The sequence below is a fragment of the Panulirus ornatus genome, chromosome 34, assembly GCF_036320965.1.
Source record: "Panulirus ornatus isolate Po-2019 chromosome 34, ASM3632096v1, whole genome shotgun sequence".
NCBI classification, from domain to species: domain Eukaryota; kingdom Metazoa; phylum Arthropoda; class Malacostraca; order Decapoda; family Palinuridae; genus Panulirus; species Panulirus ornatus.
The window spans coordinates 22,398,944-22,418,529 of NC_092257.1; the positions used below are offsets into that span (position 1 = coordinate 22,398,944).

Here is a 19,586-nt window from a genome sequence, read left to right on the forward strand (position 1 = left end):
CTATATATTCTGAAGTCCTTCCACAAAGCATCCCTATTGACCTTATCATACAGAAAATATTTTTCATTTTCTCATTTCACATTCTAATGTTATTCTGATGCTTTTATACACCAGTTTTGTAATTACTCAAATCAATTACTTTTAGGGTGTCTAGCTGAGGAATATCCAGGTTTAACATGAAGAAATCATCAGCACGCCCATAACAGAAACATCATGGAAGTATCACTCACCTACATGAAAATAAGAGTGAGGAAGAAGCTAATGACTGTGACCAATTAATCTTAAGATATAAAGCTTCATTATCATAGAGGAATTGTATGCTTTACACTTGAAATGTGAAAACAGGAAGGGAAACAGCACAACATTAAAAAAAGCCTTCTTTGTAGCTGTAGCATTTTCATGTTCAATACATTAAAAATAATCATGAGAAACATTCTTGATCAATTATACAGTGGTGGCAGCATTTTAATTACCACCAAGCATTACTCATTATTTCCTGTGATTCCAACTCCACAATTAATTCATCACTGGTAAGTGATGTAAGTTTTTACATTAAGTAATCAAGTGCATGATTCAACAACTTCATTAATGCGTTGGTGGCAGCAGTGGGATAAAGTGACTTGGATTGACTGAATAAGTAAAAATCATGACAGATCTGCCACATCACATGGCACTGAACTCTGGAAATTCTGAGACTGATCATGAAATTCTGATTGGAGATGTGTCTCTTGATAAACAAAAATTATCTGTATTTATCCCAATAATCCTTTGTATATCATCCAGTCTTATCATCTACTCCCCTACCTCTCTCATCATCCTCATTTATGATGACACCACCTATCCCCCTAATTTACATCTCTGTCACATGTTCCCACCTGGAACTCCTTCAAGGGGGTGGCCACTGCAATAGAGTCTCCCTAACTAGTGAACTCTAGTGCCATTTCTTAGCTTTTAGTGCCTCACCCCTAACAGGTCACTAGCAGAGGGCAACTCTAGTGCATTGTTTGTAGAGGTTCCTACCTAATGTTCCTACTGACTACATCTACTTAATGCTCCTGCCTAATATTCCAATGTATTGTTTCTACCTCATGTTTCTACTTTATGCTCCTAGCCATGTTATCATCAATGTAAGCAGTCTGATATAAACTAGATTTCAACAACTTCCACACAGAAAATAACTTTCATATGTTTCATTATTGTATAAAATAGTGTGTATTAAAACAAATTTAAAGCAATGCAGTACTTTATTCCTTTTTTAATGATGACAGCAATGGGATTATTTGTGGCCTAGATCTTTAAATAATCCCACCACTGACATGACTGTATTGATGTCTAAAAACTCAGAAATCTTAATGAAGTGTCGTCAATGGATTGAACCAGAGCATGTGAAATGTCCAGGGCCTGAATGTGGATTTGGAGCTGTGGTTTCAGTGCATTACACATGACAGCTCATGTATGAATGTGAGCATGCGGCAGTTCTTCATCTGTTTCCTGGTGCTACCTCACTGACGCAGGGGGTGGCAATGCTATTTCTTGTGGGATGGGGTGGTTCCAGGAATGGATGAAAGCAAGGAGGTATGAATAAACATATGTGTATTTTGTATATGTAGGTATATACATATGTATGTATATATGTGTGTGTATGTGCGTATACATATATACATGTGTACATGATTGGATGTGTCTTTCTTCGTCTGTTTCTTGGCGCCACATCACTAATGCAGGAAATGGTGAACCAAGTCTAGAAAAAAAATCTTACCAATACACCTAATGCAAGATTACCACATATGAATTTTTCTTCTCTGTAATTACAGAATAATTATAACTAGGATATGAATATGATATCAAAATGTTGCTTGTTCTATTGATTTGACTAATGATGCAGATATCCCTCTTTAATCAACAGGGATACACTCAAAAAAATTTGGTAACTTTTGCAATTATTAATTTATATACTTAACTGCTTATGGAAAAAATTAAGTTTGGTGAGGCCTGATAATTTAGGAAAGTTATAGGCATGCTTTAAGGAATGAACCGGATTGTTAAGGTATACAGGAAAGGGGTGACATACTGTCAATTAGCTTAACCAGGTCATATGAAGCAGTCTAGATAAACCATGGAGTAGCCTTTGGTGCCTGGTCGTATCTATAAGGCTCTGGTTTTGTTACATCATACATGGCTATGTACTGGATGTATAAAAATGAGTCCATTATTTTTGTTCCTGACACTACCCTGGAGCTAGGGGAAAAAGAATTCTACCCATGACTAAGAAGGGCACAAGCAGTGGGCTGGAAACGCCTCCCCTTCTTGTATGTCAATTTCTGAAAGATGCAAGAACAGGAGCCAAACACGAAGTTCTCATCTACCTTGAATGTTCAGGATGGGTTGTCTGAATGCATATGAATGTAACTAAGATAAGATGGATGGAGAGGTAGGTAGTATGTGTGAGGAAAGGATCCCGGATATTCTGGCTGTGTGAAACAAAGCTAAAGGGTAAGGGGGAAGAATGGTTTGGGAATGTCGCAAATTGGTGTGAGGGTTGAGAGATAAGGAAGGGGTAGCCCTACTGATGATGCAGGAATTGTGGGAATGTGTGAAAGAGCATGAGGAAGGAAGCTCCAGACTAATGTGGGTAAAAATGAAAGTAGTAAAAAAGGGATGGGTGATTATTAATGCGTTGCATTTAACCTTGAGAAGGACGATAAACAAAGGCAAATGAGTGAGTGTGTCAGCAGTTGTGATGCAAGAAATTGGATATCAGTAATGGGTATTCAAATGTGAAAGTGAGTAATATGGCAGTTGAGGGTATACTTGGGGGAGGGGGACAGGGTATAATATATCATGAATAAGAATGATAAACAACTTGTGGAGTTGTGAGCTGAAAAATGACTAGTGAGTGAAAATATCTGGTTTAAAAAGAGGACATACATAAGAATTCAAGTATGTGCAGGGAAGATGTTAAGTGGACATCATTGGATTACATATGATTGATAGGCTTAAAAAAAAGACACTTGGATGTGAATGTGCTGAGAAGGGGAGCAGGTGGGATGTCTGATCATTACCTGATGGGAACAAGGGTGAAGTTTTGTAGAGGTTTTTGGAAAAGGGAAGTGGGCAGTTGAGAAAGGGTAGTGAGTAGTGTGATATATCAAAGTTGCTAGTGTGTGAAAAAAGTGTATGGGCAATACCTACAAGGAAGATGTGTAGCTCATTGGAAGATGTATAAGAGAAAGAAGCTGAAGAGGAAGGAGCAGAGGCTGAAAAAGAGGGCAAATAAGAGTTGGAGTGAGCTTATCTATCAGCAAATTTCAGGGAGAAAAAAGTTCTGGAAGGTTAATAGTGTGAGAAAAACAAAAAAGAGAATAAGTGGGAACATCAATGAAAGGTGCGAATGGGAAAGTGGTAACAAGCAGTGATGAGGGGAAGAGATGGAGAGGGTATTTTGAAGGATTGTTGAATGTGTTTGATGATAAGACTGGCAGATGTAGGGTGTTTGGGTCAGGAAGATATGCACAGTGAGAGTAATGACAATGGGTTTAGTGAAGAGAGAATAGGTGGAGAAACCATTGCATAAGACAAAATATGGCAAGACATCTGGCAAAGTGAAAGTCATGGCAAGTGGTTTGGTGAAGAGAGAATAGGTTGTGAAAGCATTGCATAAGACATAATATGGGAAGGCATCTGGATTGGATGGTATTGCAGCTGAATTTAATAAGAAAGGGGGTGACTGTGTTGTTGATGCTAAGTTAGACTTTTCACTGTATGTATGGATCATGGTGAGGTGCCTGAGTGACAGAATGCATATACACTATAAAGGAAAGGGGGATAAAGGGACCAAGGTAAGTGTGTCGAGTGTGTCTAGTGAGCTGGATGGGAAAATGGTGTTTAATAAGGTGGTGACATGCACAGAGCATCAAACTGAGGAGGAACAATGTGGTTTCAGGAGTGATAGTATGTGTGGATCAGGTCTTTGCGTGTGAGAGATACTCTTACAGAAACAGAAAGATTTGCATGTGGCATTTATGGATCTGGAAAACACATATGATAGGGTTGAAAGAAGTGGTTTGTGGAGGATTACAAATATTTGGCATGGGAGGAAAGCTCTTAGAAGCAGTGAGGAGTTTTTATCAAGAGAATGAAATGTGTGTGTAAGTAGGTAAAGAGGTGGACAAGTCATTTCTTGTCCAAATCTGGTGCCAGTTGGTGTTCTATGGGCATTCACTTTGTGTGCTCATGTCATTGGTGTTGGGAGTGAATGTCATGCATATCATACGTGACATCTAGAATGGTTGATGTTTATTCCGAGGGAGTGACTATCCATTGAAGTTGACTGGAGAGTGTGAGCTGATTTCATGTCTGTCTGAGCTTAAAACAGTCATTGAAGATTTCTGTGAAGATGCAGACATTCTGTTCTAGGTGTGTCATTGTCCTAGTTTTGTAATGTAGTGCTTCATGTTTGATGTTCCTACTGTGGCTGTGATGTGATTGTGCTTATGGAAGGACTTTCTTGTTGAGGTATGCCTGAGGAAATAGGAGATATTATAGGAAGACAATGAAGAGAGTTGGAAAAAGAAATGCTCTTTGGTGAACCTCAATGTAGTTTCTCTTAAAGGTGAAGCCACTGTGAGCTGGTTATGAAGTTGCCTAACCACTCTGTCATTGTTTTGGGTGGTAATGTCAAGTATTTCCTGGGTGAGGATGCATTGGGGGACAGTAACCAATTCTTTGATGATGTCAACTACCATTAGTCCTATGAGGGAAGGGGGCTATAGCTGGTTGAATCCATTTAGGATATGTGTAAGTTCAGTGTTTGTTGTGGTGGCAGAGTGTATACGTTTAAGGGCATGTTGTGTGGGTGAGAGTAATATGGTTTGTTTGATTCCTTTGTACTTTATTCCACAGAATGGATGCTGAGAATACATATGGGGCAGAAGGAGGGATTTTCAAGATTTTAGGATTCCTATGCTGGTAAGTTTCCAGAGGTTAAGGATTTCATTATACATACTGAAGGGTGAAGGGCATGCAAGGAATAGAGTGAATTGGAACGATGTGGGATACCAGGGTTGACGTGATATCAATGGACTGACCCAGGGCATGTGAAGCGTCTGGGGTAAACCATGGAAAGGTCCGTGGGGCCTGGATGTGGAAAGGGAGCTTTGGTTTTCGTGCATTACCGATGACAGCTAGAGACTGAGTGTGAACATATGTGGCCTTTTTGTCTTTTCCTAGCACTACCTCGCTGGAGGGGGGGTGGGGATGCTGTTTCCTGTGTGGTGGGGTGGCGATAGGAAATTGAATGAAGGCAGCAAGTATGAATATGTATATATGTATATATTTGTGGGTGTATATGTATGTATTCGTTGATATATATGTGTCTGAAAGTGGTATGGTATTTATGTGTATATAAAATACTTCTCACATATTCCCTGTGTCTCATAGAAGGCGACTAAAAGGGGAGGGAGCGGGGGTCTGGAAATCCGCCCCTCTCATTTTCTTAATTTTCCAAAAGAAGGAACAGAGATGGGGGCCAGGTGAGTATAATCCCTCAAAGGCTCAGTCCTCTGTTCTTAATGCTACCTCGCTAATGCGGGAAATGGCAAATAGTATGAAAGAAAAAAAAAGAAAGATATACATATATTCATTCATTTATTATACTTTGTTGCTGTCTCCCGCGTTAGCGAGGTAGCGCAAGGAAACAGACGAAAGAATGGCCCTACCCACCCACATACATATGTATATACATACACGTCCACACATGCACATTTACATACCTATACATCTCAACATATACATATATATACATACACAGACATATAGATATATACACATGTACATAATTCATACTGTCTGCCCTTATTCATTCCCGTCGCCACCCGCCACACATGAAATAACAACCCCCTCCCCCGCATGTGCACAAGGTAGCACTAGGAAAAGACAACAAAGGCCACATTCGTTCACACTCAGTCTCTAGCTGTCATGTATAATGCACCGAAAACACAGCTCCCTTTCCACATCCAGGCCCCACAGAACTTTCCATGGTTTACCCCAGACACTTCACATGCCCTGGTTCAATCCATTGACAGCACGTTGACCCCACTATACGACATCATTCCAATTCACTCTGTTCCTTACACGCCTTTCACCCTCCTGCATGTTCAGGCCCCGATCACTCAAAATCTTTTTCATTCCATCTTTCCACCGCCAGGTGGACACATATATCTGACACATATATCCTCTTTGCCAATCTTTCCTCACTCATTCTCTCCATGTGACCAAACCATTTCTTACTCGGTCAAACCACCTCACACCCGTATTGTTCTCAAACATCTCATTTCCAGCACATCCAGCCTTCTCCGCACAACTCTATCTATAGCCCATGCCTTGCAATCATATAACATTGTTGGGACCACTATTCCTTCAAACATACCCATTTTACCTTTCCAAGATAAAGTTCTCGACTTCCACACATTCTTCAACGCTCCAAGAACTTTCCCCTTCCCCCACCCTATGATTCACTCCCGCTTCCATGGTTCCATCCGCTGCAAAATCCACTCCCATATATCTAAAACACTTCACTTCCTCCAGTTTTTCTCCATTCAAACTCACTTCCCAACTGACTTGTCCCTCAACCATACTGTACCTATTAACCTTGCTCTTATTCACATTTACTCTCAGCTTTCTTCTTTCACACACTTTACCAAACTCAGTGACCAGCTTATGCAGTTTCTCACATGAATCAGCCACCAGTGCTGTATCATCAGCGAACAACAACTGACTCACTTCCCAAGCTCTCTCATCCCCAACAGACTTCATACTTGCCCCTCTTTCCAAAAGTCTTACATTCACCTCCCTAACAACCCCATCCATAAACAAATTAAACTACCATGGAGACATCACACACCCCTACCACAAACCTACATTCACTGAGAACCTATCACTTTCCTCTCTTCCTACACGTACACATGCCTTACATCCTCGATAAAAACTTTTCACTGCTTCTAACAACTTACCTCCCACACCATATATTCTTAATACCTTCAAAAGAGCATCTCTATCAACTCTATCATATGCCTTCTCTAGATCCATAAATGCTACATACAAATCCATTTGCTTTTCTAAGTATTTCTCACATACATTTTTCAAAGCAAACACCTGATCCACACATCCTCTACCACTTCTGAAACCACACTGCTCTTCCCCAATCTGATGCTCTGTACATGCCTTCACCCTCTCAATCAATACCATCCCATATAATTTCCCAGGAACACTCAACAAACTTATACCTCTGTAATTTGAGCACTCACTCTTATTCCCTTTGCCTTTGTACTATGACACTATGCAAGCATTCCGCCAGGCCTCAGGCACCTCATCATGAGTCATACAAACATTAAATAACCTTACCAACCAATCAACAATACAGTCACCCCCTTTTTTAATAAATTCCACTGCAATACCATCCAAACCTGCTGCCTTGCTGGCTTTCATCTTCCGCAAAGCTTTTACTACCTCTTCTCTGTTTACCAAATCATTCTCCCTATCCCTCCCACTTTGCACGCCACCTCGACCAAAACACCCTATATCTGCCACTCTATCATCAGACACATTCAACAAACCTTCAAAATACTAACTCCATCTCCTTCTCACATCAGCATTATTTGTTATCACCTCCTTATTAGCCCACTTCACTGATGTTCCCATTTGTTCCCTTGTCTTATGCACTATATTTACCTCCTTCCAAAACATCTTTTTATCCTCCCTAATATCTAATGATACTCTCTCACCCCAACTATCATTTGCCCTCTTTCTCACCTCTTGCACCTTTCTTTTGACCTCCTGCCTCTTTCTTTTATATATCTCCCAGTCACTTGCATTATTTCCCTGCAAAAATCGTCCTAATGCCTCTCTCTTCTCTTTCACTAATAGTCTTACTTCATCCCACCACTCACTACCCTTTCCAATCTGCCCATCTCCCATGCTTCTCATGCCACAAGCATCTTTTGCACAAGCCATCACTGCTTCCCTAAATACATCCCATTCCTCCCCCACTCCCCTTATCTCCTTTGTTCTCACCTTTTTCCATTCTGTACTCAGTCTCTCCTGGTATTTCCTCATACAGGTTACCTTCGCAAGCTCACTTACTCTCACCACTCTCTTCACCCTAACATTTTCTCTTCTTTTCTGAAAACCTCTACAAATCTTCACCTTCGCCTCCTCAAGATAATGATCAGACATCCCTCCAGTTGCACCTCTCAGCACATTAACATCTAAAACTCTCTGTTTCGCACGCCTATCAATTAACAAGTAATCCAATAACACTCTCTGGCCATCTCCCCTACTTACATACATACACTTATGTATATCTCTCTTCTTAAACAAGGTATTCCCAATCACCAGTCCTTTTTCAGCACATAAATGTACAAGCTCTTCACCATTTCCATTTACAACACTGAACATCCCATGTACACCAATTATTCCCTCAACTGCCACATTACTCACCTTTGCATTCAAATCACCCATCACTATAACCCGGTCTCGTGCATCAAAACTACTAACACGCTCACTCAGCTGCTTCCAAAACACTTACCTCTCATGATTTTTCTTATGCCCATGCACACGTGCACCAATAATCATCCATCTCTCTCCATCCACTTTGTTTTACCCATATCAATCTAGAGTTTACTTTCTTACACTCTATCACATACTCCCACCACTCCTGTTTCAGGGATATTGCTACTCCTTCCCTTGCTCTTGTCCTCTCACTAACCCCTGACTTTACTCCCAAGACATTCCCAAACCACTCTTCCCCTTTACCCTTGAGCTTCGTTTCATTCAGAGCCAAATCATCCGGGTTCCTTTCCTCTAACATACTACCTATCTCTCCTTTTTTCTCATCTTGGTTACATCCACACACATTTAGACACCCCAATCTGAGCACTCAAAGAGGATGAGCACTCCCCGCATGACTCCTTCTGTTTCCGTGTTTAAATTTAAAATACAAGGACGGGAGGGTTTCTAGCCCCCCTGCTCCCGTCCCCTTCAGTCGCCTCCTATGACACTTGAGGAGTGCGTAGGAAGTATTCTTTCTCCCCTATCCCCAGATATGAATATATATATATATATATATATATATATATATATATATATATTATCCCTGGGGATAGGGGAGAAAGAATACTTCCCACGTATTCCCTGCGTGTCGTAGAAGGCGACTAAAAGGGGAGGGAGCGGGGGGCTGGAAATCCTCCCCTCTCGTTTTTTTTTTAATTTTCCAAAAGAAGGAACAGAGAATTGGGCCAGGTGAGGGTATTCCCTCAAGGCCCAGTCCTCTGTTCTCAACGCTACCTCGCTAATGCGGGAAATGGCGAATAGTTTGAAAGAAAAGAAAAGAAAAACTATATATATAAGAAAGTAAATTCTCGATTAATATGGGTAAAACTGAAAGTTGATGGAGAGAGATGGGTGATTATTGGTGCATATGCACCTGGGCATGAGAAGAAAGATCATGAGAGGCAAGTGTTTTGGGAGCAGCTGAATGAGTGTGTTAGTGGTTTTGATGCACGAGACCGGGTTATAGTGATGGGTGATTTGAATGCAAAGGTGAGTAATGTGGCAGTTGAGGGAATAATTGGTATACATGGGGTGTTCAGTGTTGTAAATGGAAATGGTGAAGAGCTTGTAGATTTATGTGCTAAAAAAGGACTGATGATTGGGAATACCTGGTTTAAAAAGCGAGATATACATAAGTATACTTATGTAAGTAGGAGAGATGGCCAGAGAGCGTTATTGGATTACGTGTTAATTGACAGGCGCGCGAAAGAGAGACTTTTGGATGTTAATGTGCTGAGAGGTGCAACTGGAGGGATGTCTGATCATTATCTTGTCGAGGCTAAGGTGAAGATTTGTATGGGTTTTCAGAAAAGAAGAGTGAATGTTGGGGTGAAGAGGGTGGTGAGAGTAAGTGAGCTTGGGAAGGAGACTTGTGTGAGGAAGTACCAGGAGAGACTGAGTACAGAATGGAAAAAGGTGAGAACAATGGAAGTAAGGGGAGTGGGGGAGGAATGGGATGTATTTAGGGAATCAGTGATGGATTGCGCAAAAGATGCTTGTGGCATGAGAAGAGTGGGAGGTGGGTTAATTAGAAAGGATAGTGAGTGGTGGGATGAAGAAGTAAGAGTATTAGTGAAAGAGAAGAGAGAGGCATTTGGACGATTTTTGCAGGGAAAAAATGCAATTGAGTGGGAGATGTATAAAAGAGAGAGACAGGAGGTCAAGAGAAAGGTGCAAGAGGTGAAAAAAAGGGCAAATGAGAGTTGGGGTGAGAGAGTATCATTAAATTTTAGGGAGAATAAAAAGATGTTCTGGAAGGAGGTAAATAAAGTGCGTAAGACAAGGGAGCAAATGGGAACTTCAGTGAAGGGCGCAAATGGGGAGGTGATAACAAGTAGTAGTGATGTGAGAAGGAGATGGAGTGAGTATTTTGAAGGTTTGTTGAATGTGTTTGATGATAGAGTGGCAGATATAGGGTGTTTTGGTCGAGGTGGTGTGCAAAGTGAGAGGGTTAGGGAAAATGATTTGGTAAACAGAGAAGAGGTAGTAAAAGCTTTGCGGAAGATGAAAGCCAGCAAGGCAGCAGGTTTGGATGTTATTGCAGTGGAATTTATTAAAAAAGGGGGTGACTGTATTGTTGACTGGTTGGTAAGGTTATTTAATGCATGTATGACTCATGGTGAGGTGCCTGAGGATTGGCGGAATGCGTGCATAGTGCCATTGTACAAAGGCAAAGGGGATAAGAGTGAGTGCTCAAATTACAGAGGTATAAGTTTGTTGAGTATTCCTGGTAAATTATATGGGAGGATATTCATTGAGAGGGTGAAGGCATGTACAGAGCATCAGATTGGGGAAGAGCAGTGTGGTTTCAGAAGTGGTAGAGGATGTGTGGATCAGGTGTTTGCTTTGAAGAATGTATGTGAGAAATACTTAGAAAAGGAAATGGATTTGTATGTAGCATTTATGGATCTGGAGAAGGCATATGATAGAGTTGATAGAGATGCTCTGTGGAAGGTATTAAGAATATATGGTGTGGGAGGAAAGTTGTTAGAAGCAGTGAAAAGTTTTTATCGAGGATGTAAGGCATGTGTACGTGTAGGAAGAGAGGAAAGTGATTGGATCTCAGCGAATGTAGGTTTGCGGCATGGGTGTGTGATGTCTCCATGGTTGTTTAATTTGTTTATGGATGGGGTTGTTAGGGAGGTAAATGCAAGAGTTTTGGAAAGAGGGGCAAGTATGAAGTCTGTTGGGGATGAGAGAGCTTGGGAAGTGAGTCAGTTGTTGTTTGCTGATGATACAGCGCTGGTGGCTGATTCATGTGAGAAACTGCAGAAGCTGGTGACTGAGTTTGGTAAAGTGTGTGAAAGAAGAAAGTTAAGAGTAAATGTGAATAAGAGCAAGGTTATTAGGTACAGTAGGGTTGAGGGTCAAGTCAATTGGGAGGTGAGTTTGAATGGAGAAAAACTGGAGGAAGTGAAGTGTTTTAGATATCTGGGAGTGGATCTGGCAGCGGATGGAACCATGGAAGCGGAAGTGGATCATAGGGTGGGGGAGGGGGCGAAAATTATGGGAGCCTTGAAGAATGTGTGGAAGTCGAGAACATTATCTCGGAAAGCAAAAATGGGTATGTTTGAAGGAATAGTGGTTCCAACAATGTTGTATGGTTGCGAGGCGTGGGCTATGGATAGAGTTGTGCACAGGAGGTTGGATGTGCTGGAAATGAGATGTTTGAGGACAATGTGTGGTGTGAGGTGGTTTGATCGAGTAAGTAACCTAAGGGTAAGAGAGATGTGTGGAAATAAAAAGAGCGTGGTTGAGAGAGCAGAAGAGGGTGTTTTGAAATGGTTCGGGCACATGGAGAGAATGAGTGAGGAAAGATTGACCAAGAGAATATATGTGTCGGAGGTGGAAGGAACGAGGAGAAGAGGGAGACCAAATTGGAGGTGGAAAGATGGAGTGAAAAAGATTTTGTATGATCGGGGCCTGAACATGCAGGAGGGTGAAAGGAGGGCAAGGAATAGAGTGAATTGGAGCGATGTGGTATACCGGGGTTGACGTGCTGTCAGTGGATTGAATCAAGGCGTGTGAAGCGACTGGGGTAAACCATGGAAAGCTGTGTAGGTATGTATATTTGCGTGTGTGGACGTATGTATATACATGTGTATGGGGGGTGGGATGGGCCATTTCTTTTGTCTGTTTCCTTGCGCTACCTCGCAAACGCGGGAGACAGCGACAAAGCAAGAAAAAAGAAAAAAAAAAAAATATATATATATATATATATATATATATATATATATATATATATATATATATATATATATATATATATATATGTATATATATATATATATATATATATATATATATATATATATATATATATATATATATATATATACATATATATATATATATATATACACAAACAAAGGTAAATAAAGTGCGTAAGACAAGGGAGCAAATGGAAACTTCAGTGAAGGGCGCAAATGGGGAGGTGGTAACAAGTAGTGGTGATGTGAGAAGATGGAGTGAGTATTTTGATGGTTTGTTGAATGTGTTTGATGATAGAGTGGCAGATATAGGGTGTTTTGGTCGAGGTGGTGTGCAAAGTGAGAGGGTTAGGGAAAATGATTTGGTAAACAGAGAAGAGGTAGTAAAAGCTCTGTGGAAGATGAAAGCCGGCAAGGCAGCAGGTTTGGATGGTATTGTAGTGGAATTTATTAAAAAAGGGGGTGACTGTATTGTTGACTGGTTGGTAAGGTTATTTAATGTATGTATGACTCATGGTGAGGTGCCTGAGGATTGGCGCAATGCGTGCATAGTGCCATTGTACAAAGGCAAAGGAGATAAGAGTGAGTGCTCAAATTACAGAGGTATAAGTTTGTTGAGTATTCCTGGTAAATTATATGGGAGGGTATTGATTGAGAGGGTGAAGGCATGTACAGAGCATCAGATTGGGGAAGAGCAGTGTGGTTTCAGAAGTGGTAGAGGATGTGTGGATCAGGTGTTTGCTTTGAAGAATGTATGTGAGAAATACTTAGAAAAGGAAATGGATTTGTATGTAGCATTTATGGATCTGGAGAAGGCATATGATAGAGTTGATAGAGATGCTCTGTGGAAGGTATTAAGAATATATGGTGTGGGAGGAAAGTTGTTAGAAGCAGTGAAAAGTTTTTATCGAGGATGTAAGGCATGTGTACGTGTAGGAAGAGAGGAAAGTGATTGGATCTCAGCGAATGTAGGTTTGCGGCATGGGTGTGTGATGTCTCCATGGTTGTTTAATTTGTTTATGGATGGGGTTGTTAGGGAGGTAAATGCAAGAGTTTTGGAAAGAGGGGCAAGTATGAAGTCTGTTGGGGATGAGAGAGCTTGGGAAGTGAGTCAGTTGTTGTTTGCTGATGATACAGCGCTGGTGGCTGATTCATGTGAGAAACTGCAGAAGCTGGTGACTGAGTTTGGTAAAGTGTGTGAAAGAAGAAAGTTAAGAGTAAATGTGAATAAGAGCAAGGTTATTAGGTACAGTAGGGTTGAGGGTCAAGTCAATTGGGAGGTGAGTTTGAATGGAGAAAAACTGGAGGAAGTGAAGTGTTTTAGATATCTGGGAGTGGATCTGGCAGCGGATGGAACCATGGAAGCGGAAGTGGATCATAGGGTGGGGGAGGGGGCGAAAATTATGGGAGCCTTGAAGAATGTGTGGAAGTCGAGAACATTATCTCGGAAAGCAAAAATGGGTATGTTTGAAGGAATAGTGGTTCCAACAATGTTGTATGGTTGCGAGGCGTGGGCTATGGATAGAGTTGTGCACAGGAGGTTGGATGTGCTGGAAATGAGATGTTTGAGGACAATGTGTGGTGTGAGGTGGTTTGATCGAGTAAGTAACCTAAGGGTAAGAGAGATGTGTGGAAATAAAAAGAGCGTGGTTGAGAGAGCAGAAGAGGGTGTTTTGAAATGGTTCGGGCACATGGAGAGAATGAGTGAGGAAAGATTGACCAAGAGAATATATGTGTCGGAGGTGGAAGGAACGAGGAGAAGAGGGAGACCAAATTGGAGGTGGAAAGATGGAGTGAAAAAGATTTTGTATGATCGGGGCCTGAACATGCAGGAGGGTGAAAGGAGGGCAAGGAATAGAGTGAATTGGAGCGATGTGGTATACCGGGGTTGACGTGCTGTCAGTGGATTGAATCAAGGCGTGTGAAGCGACTGGGGTAAACCATGGAAAGCTGTGTAGGTATGTATATTTGCGTGTGTGGACGTATGTATATACATGTGTATGGGGGTGGGATGGGCCATTTCTTTTGTCTGTTTCCTTGCGCTACCTCGCAAACGCGGGAGACAGCGACAAAGCAAGAAAAAAGAAAAAAAAAAATATATATATATATATATATATATATATATATATATATATATATATATATATATATATATATATATGTATATATATATATATATATATATATATATATATATATATATATATATATATATACATATATATATATATATATATACACAAACAAAGGTAAATAAAGTGCGTAAGACAAGGGAGCAAATGGAAACTTCAGTGAAGGGCGCAAATGGGGAGGTGGTAACAAGTAGTGGTGATGTGAGAAGATGGAGTGAGTATTTTGATGGTTTGTTGAATGTGTTTGATGATAGAGTGGCAGATATAGGGTGTTTTGGTCGAGGTGGTGTGCAAAGTGAGAGGGTTAGGGAAAATGATTTGGTAAACAGAGAAGAGGTAGTAAAAGCTCTGTGGAAGATGAAAGCCGGCAAGGCAGCAGGTTTGGATGGTATTGTAGTGGAATTTATTAAAAAAGGGGGTGACTGTATTGTTGACTGGTTGGTAAGGTTATTTAATGTATGTATGACTCATGGTGAGGTGCCTGAGGATTGGCGCAATGCGTGCATAGTGCCATTGTACAATGGCAAAGGAGATAAGAGTGAGTGCTCAAATTACAGAGGTATAAGTTTGTTGAGTATTCCTGGTAAATTATATGGGAGGGTATTGATTGAGAGGGTGAAGGCATGTACAGAGCATCAGATTGGGGAAGAGCAGTGTGGTTTCAGAAGTGGTAGAGGATGTGTGGATCAGGTGTTTGCTCTGAAGAATGTATTTGAGAAATACTTAGAAAAGCAAATGGATCTGTATGTAGCATTTATGGATCTGGAGAAGGAATATGATAGAGTTGATAGAGATGCTCTGTGGAAGGTATTAAGAATATATGATGTGGGAGGCAAGTTGTTAGAAGCAGTGAAAGTTTCTATCAAGGATGTAAGGCATGTGTACGTGTAGGAAGAGAGGAAAGTGATTGGTTCTCAGTAAATGTAGGTTTGCGGCAGGGATGCGTGATGTCTCCATGGTTGTTTAATTTGTTTATGGATGGGGTTGTTAGAGAGGTGAATGCAAGAGTTTTGGAAAGAGGGGCAAGTATGAAGTCTGTTGTGGATGAGAGAGCTTGGGAAGTGAGTCAGTTGTTGTTCGCTGATGATACAGCACTGGTGGCTGATTCATGTGAGAAACTGCATAAGCTGGTCACTGAGTTTGGTAAAGTGTGTGAAAGAAGAAAGCTGAGAGTAAATGTGAATAAGAGCTGGTGGCTGATTCATGTGAGAAACTGCAGAAGCTGGTGACTGAGTTTGGTAAAGTTTGTGAACCATGGTAAACCATGGAAAGTTGTGTGGGGCCTGGATGTGGAAAGGGAGCTGTGGTTTCGGGCATTATTGCATGACAGCTAGAGACCGAGTGTGAACGAATGGGGCCTTTGTTGTCTTTTCCTAGTGCTACCTCGCACACATGAGGGGGGAGGGGGATGGTATTCCATGTGTGGCAAGGTGGCGATGGGAATGAATAAAGGCAGACAGTGTGAATTGTGTGCATGGGTATATATGTATGTGTCTGTGTGTGTATATATATGTGTACATTGAGATGTATAGGTATGTATATTTGCGTGTGTGGATGTGTATGTATATACATTATGTATGGGGGTGTGTTGGGCCATTTCTTTCGTCTGTTTCCTTGCGCTACCTCGCAAACGCAGGAGACAGCGACAAAAAAAAAAATATATATATATGTATATATATATATATATATATATATATATATATATATATATATATATATATATATATATATATATATATATCTTTCAAACTATTCGCCATTTCCCGCGTTAGCGAGGTAGCATTAAGAACAGAGAACTGGGCCTTTGAGGGAATATCCTCACCTGACCCCCTTCTCTGTTCCTTCTTTTGGAAAATTAAAAAAAAAAATAATGAGAGGGGAGGATTTCCAGCCCCCTGCTCCCTCCCCTTTTAGTCGCCTTCTACGACACGCAGGGAATACGTGGGAAGTATTCTTTCTCCCCTATCCCCAAGGATGATATACATATATATATATATATATATATATATATATATATATATATATATATATATATATATATATATATATATGGGGGTAGGGGAGAAAGAATACTTCCCACGTATTCCCTGCGTGTCGTAGAAATCGACTAAAAGGGGAAGGGAGCGGAGGGGCTGGAAATCCTCCCCTCTCGTTCTTTTTTGATTTTCCAAAAGAAGGAACAGAGAACGAGGCCAGGTGAGGACATTCCCTCAGAGGCCCAGTCCTCTGTTCTTAACGCTACCTTGCTAACGCGGGAAATGGCGAATAGTATGAAAGAAAAAGAAAAAATATATATATATATATCTTTTTTTTTTTTGCATTGTCGCTGTCTCCCGCATTTGCGAGGTAGCGCAAGGAAACAGTCGAAAGAAATGGCCCAACCCACCCCCATACACATGCCTTGATTCAATCCACTGACAGCACGTCAACCCCGGTATACCACATCGCTCCAATTCACTCTATTCTTTGCCCTCCTTTCACCCTCCTGCATGTTCAGGCGCCGATCACACAAAATCTTTTTCACTCCATCTTTCCACCTCCAATTTGGTCTCCCTCTTCTCCTCATTCCCTCCACCTCCGACCCATATATCCTCTTGGTCAATCTTTCCTCACTCATTCTCTCCATGTGACCAAACCATTTCAAAACACCCTCTTCTGCTCTCTCAACCACGCTCTTTTTATTTCCACACATCTCTCTTACCCTTACGTTACTTACTCAATCAAACCACCTCACACCACACATTGTCCTCATACATCTCATTTCCAGCACATCCATCCTCCTGCACACAACTCTATCCATAGTCCACGCCTCGCAACCATACAACATTGTTGGAACCACTATTCCTTCAAACATACCCATTTTTGCTTTCCGAGATAATGTTCTCGACTTCCACACATTCTTCAAGGCTCCCAGGATTTTCGCCCCCTTCCCCACCCTATGATCCACTTCCGCTTCCATGGTTCCATCCGCTGCCAGATCCACTCCCAGATATCTAAAACACTTCACTTCCTCCAGTTTTTCTCCATTCAAACTCACCTCCCAATTGAATTGACCCTCAACCCTACTGTACCTAATAACCTTGCTCTTATTCACATTTACTCTTAACTTTCTTCTTTCACACACTTTACCAAACTCAGTCACCAGCTTCTGCAGTTTCTCACATGAATCAGCCACCAGCGCTGTATCATCAGCGAACAACAACTGACTTACTTCCCAAGCTCTCTCATCCCCAACAGACTTCATACTTGCCCCTCTCTCCAAAACTAGAAGTTTCAGTTTTCTAAATTGTTTCTTACATTTTTCACATGTATATATATGTATGTGTGTGTGTGTGTATGTGTGTGCATGTGTATATATATATATATGTATATTATCCCAGGGGATAGGGGTGAAAGAATACTTCCCACGCATTCCTCGCGTGTCGTAGAAAGCGACTAGAGGGGACGGGAGCGGGGGCCCAGAAATCCTCCCCTCCTTGTATTTTTCTTTAACTTTCTAAAATGGGAAACAGAATATTATTCTTTTTTTTATTATACTTTGTCGCTGTCTCCCGCGTTTGCGAATAGCGCAAGGAAACAGACGAAAGAAATGGCCCAACCCCCCCCATACACATGTATATACATACGTCCACACACGCAAATATACATACCTACACAGCTTTCCATGGTTTACCCCAGACGCTTCACATGCCTTGATTCAATCCACTGACAGCACGTCAACCCCGGTATACCAAATCGCTCCAATTCACTCTATTCCTTGCCCTCCTTTCACCCTCCTGCATGTTCAGGCCCCGATCACACAAAATCTTTTTCACTCCATCTTTCCACCTCCAATTTGGTCTCCCTCTTCTCCTCGTTCCCTCCACCTCCGAAACATATATCCTCTTGGTCAATCTTTCCTCACTCATTCTCTCCATGTGCCCAGACCACTTTAAAACACCCTCTTCTGCTCTCTCAACCACGCTCTTTTTATTTCCACACATCTCTCTCACCCTTACGTTACTCACTCGATCAAACCACCTCACACCACACATTGTACTCAAACATCTCATTTCCAGCACATCCATCCTCCTGCGCACAACTCTATCCATAGCCCATGCCTCGCAACCATATAACATTGTTGGAACCACTATTCCTTCAAACATACCCATTTTTGCTTTCCGAGATAATGTTCTCGACTTCCACACATTCTTCAAGGCCCCCAGAATTCTCGCCCCCTCCCCCACCCTATGATCCACTTCCGCTTCCATGGTTCCATCCGCTGCCAGATCCACTCCCAGATATCTAAAACACTTCACTTCCTCCAGTTTTTCTCCATTCAAACTCACCTCCCAATTGACTTGACCCTCAACCCTACTGTACCTAATAACCTTGCTCTTATTCACATTTACTCTTAACTTTCTTCTTCCACAAACTTTACCAAACTCTGTCACCAGCTTCTGAAGTTTCTCACATGAATCAGCCACCAGCGCTGTATCATCAGCGAACAACAACTGACTCACTTCCCAAGCTCTCTCATCCCCAACAGACTTCATACTTGCCCCTCTTTCCAAAACTCTTGCATTTACCTCCCTAACAACCCCATCCATAAACAAATTAAACAACCATGGAGACATCACACACCCCTGCTGCAAACCTACATGCACTGAGAACCAATCACTTTCCTCTCTTCCTACACGTACACATGCCTTACATCCTCGATAAAAACTTTTCACTGCTTCTAACAACTTTCCTCCCACACCATATATTCTTAATACCTTCCACAGAGCATCTCTATCAACTCTATCATATGCCTTCTCCAGATCCATAAATGCTACATACAAATCCATTTGCTTTTCTAAGTATTTCTCACATACATTCTTCAAAGCAAACACCTGATCCACACATCCTCTACCACTTCTGAAACCACACTGCTCTTCCCCAATCTGATGCTCTGTACATATATATATATATATATATATATATATATATATATATATATATATATATATTTTTTTTTTTTTTTTTATACTTTGTCGCTGTCTCCCGCGTCCGCGAGGTAGCGCAAGGAAACAGACGAAAGAAATGGCCCAACCCCCCCCATACACATGTACATACACACGTCCACACACGCAAATATACATACCTACACAGCTTT

General features: G+C 41.3%; 1 protein-coding gene and 1 long non-coding RNA gene across 2 annotated transcripts in view; one reads left to right on the forward strand and one right to left on the reverse strand.

Moving 5' to 3' along the window:
• The window catches only part of LOC139759993 (uncharacterized), a 124,378-nt gene extending 123,149 nt beyond the window's left edge, over nt 1-1,229 (forward strand). The window contains exon 3 of the long non-coding RNA XR_011715196.1: nt 146-1,229. This is a non-coding gene — a long non-coding RNA (uncharacterized lncRNA). The remainder of the gene's footprint in view (nt 1-145) is intronic.
• LOC139759992 (transient receptor potential cation channel subfamily A member 1 homolog) overlaps nt 1-19,586 on the reverse strand; it is a 195,064-nt gene that overhangs the window by 101,329 nt on the left and 74,149 nt on the right. The gene's annotated exons all lie outside the window — the stretch shown is intronic.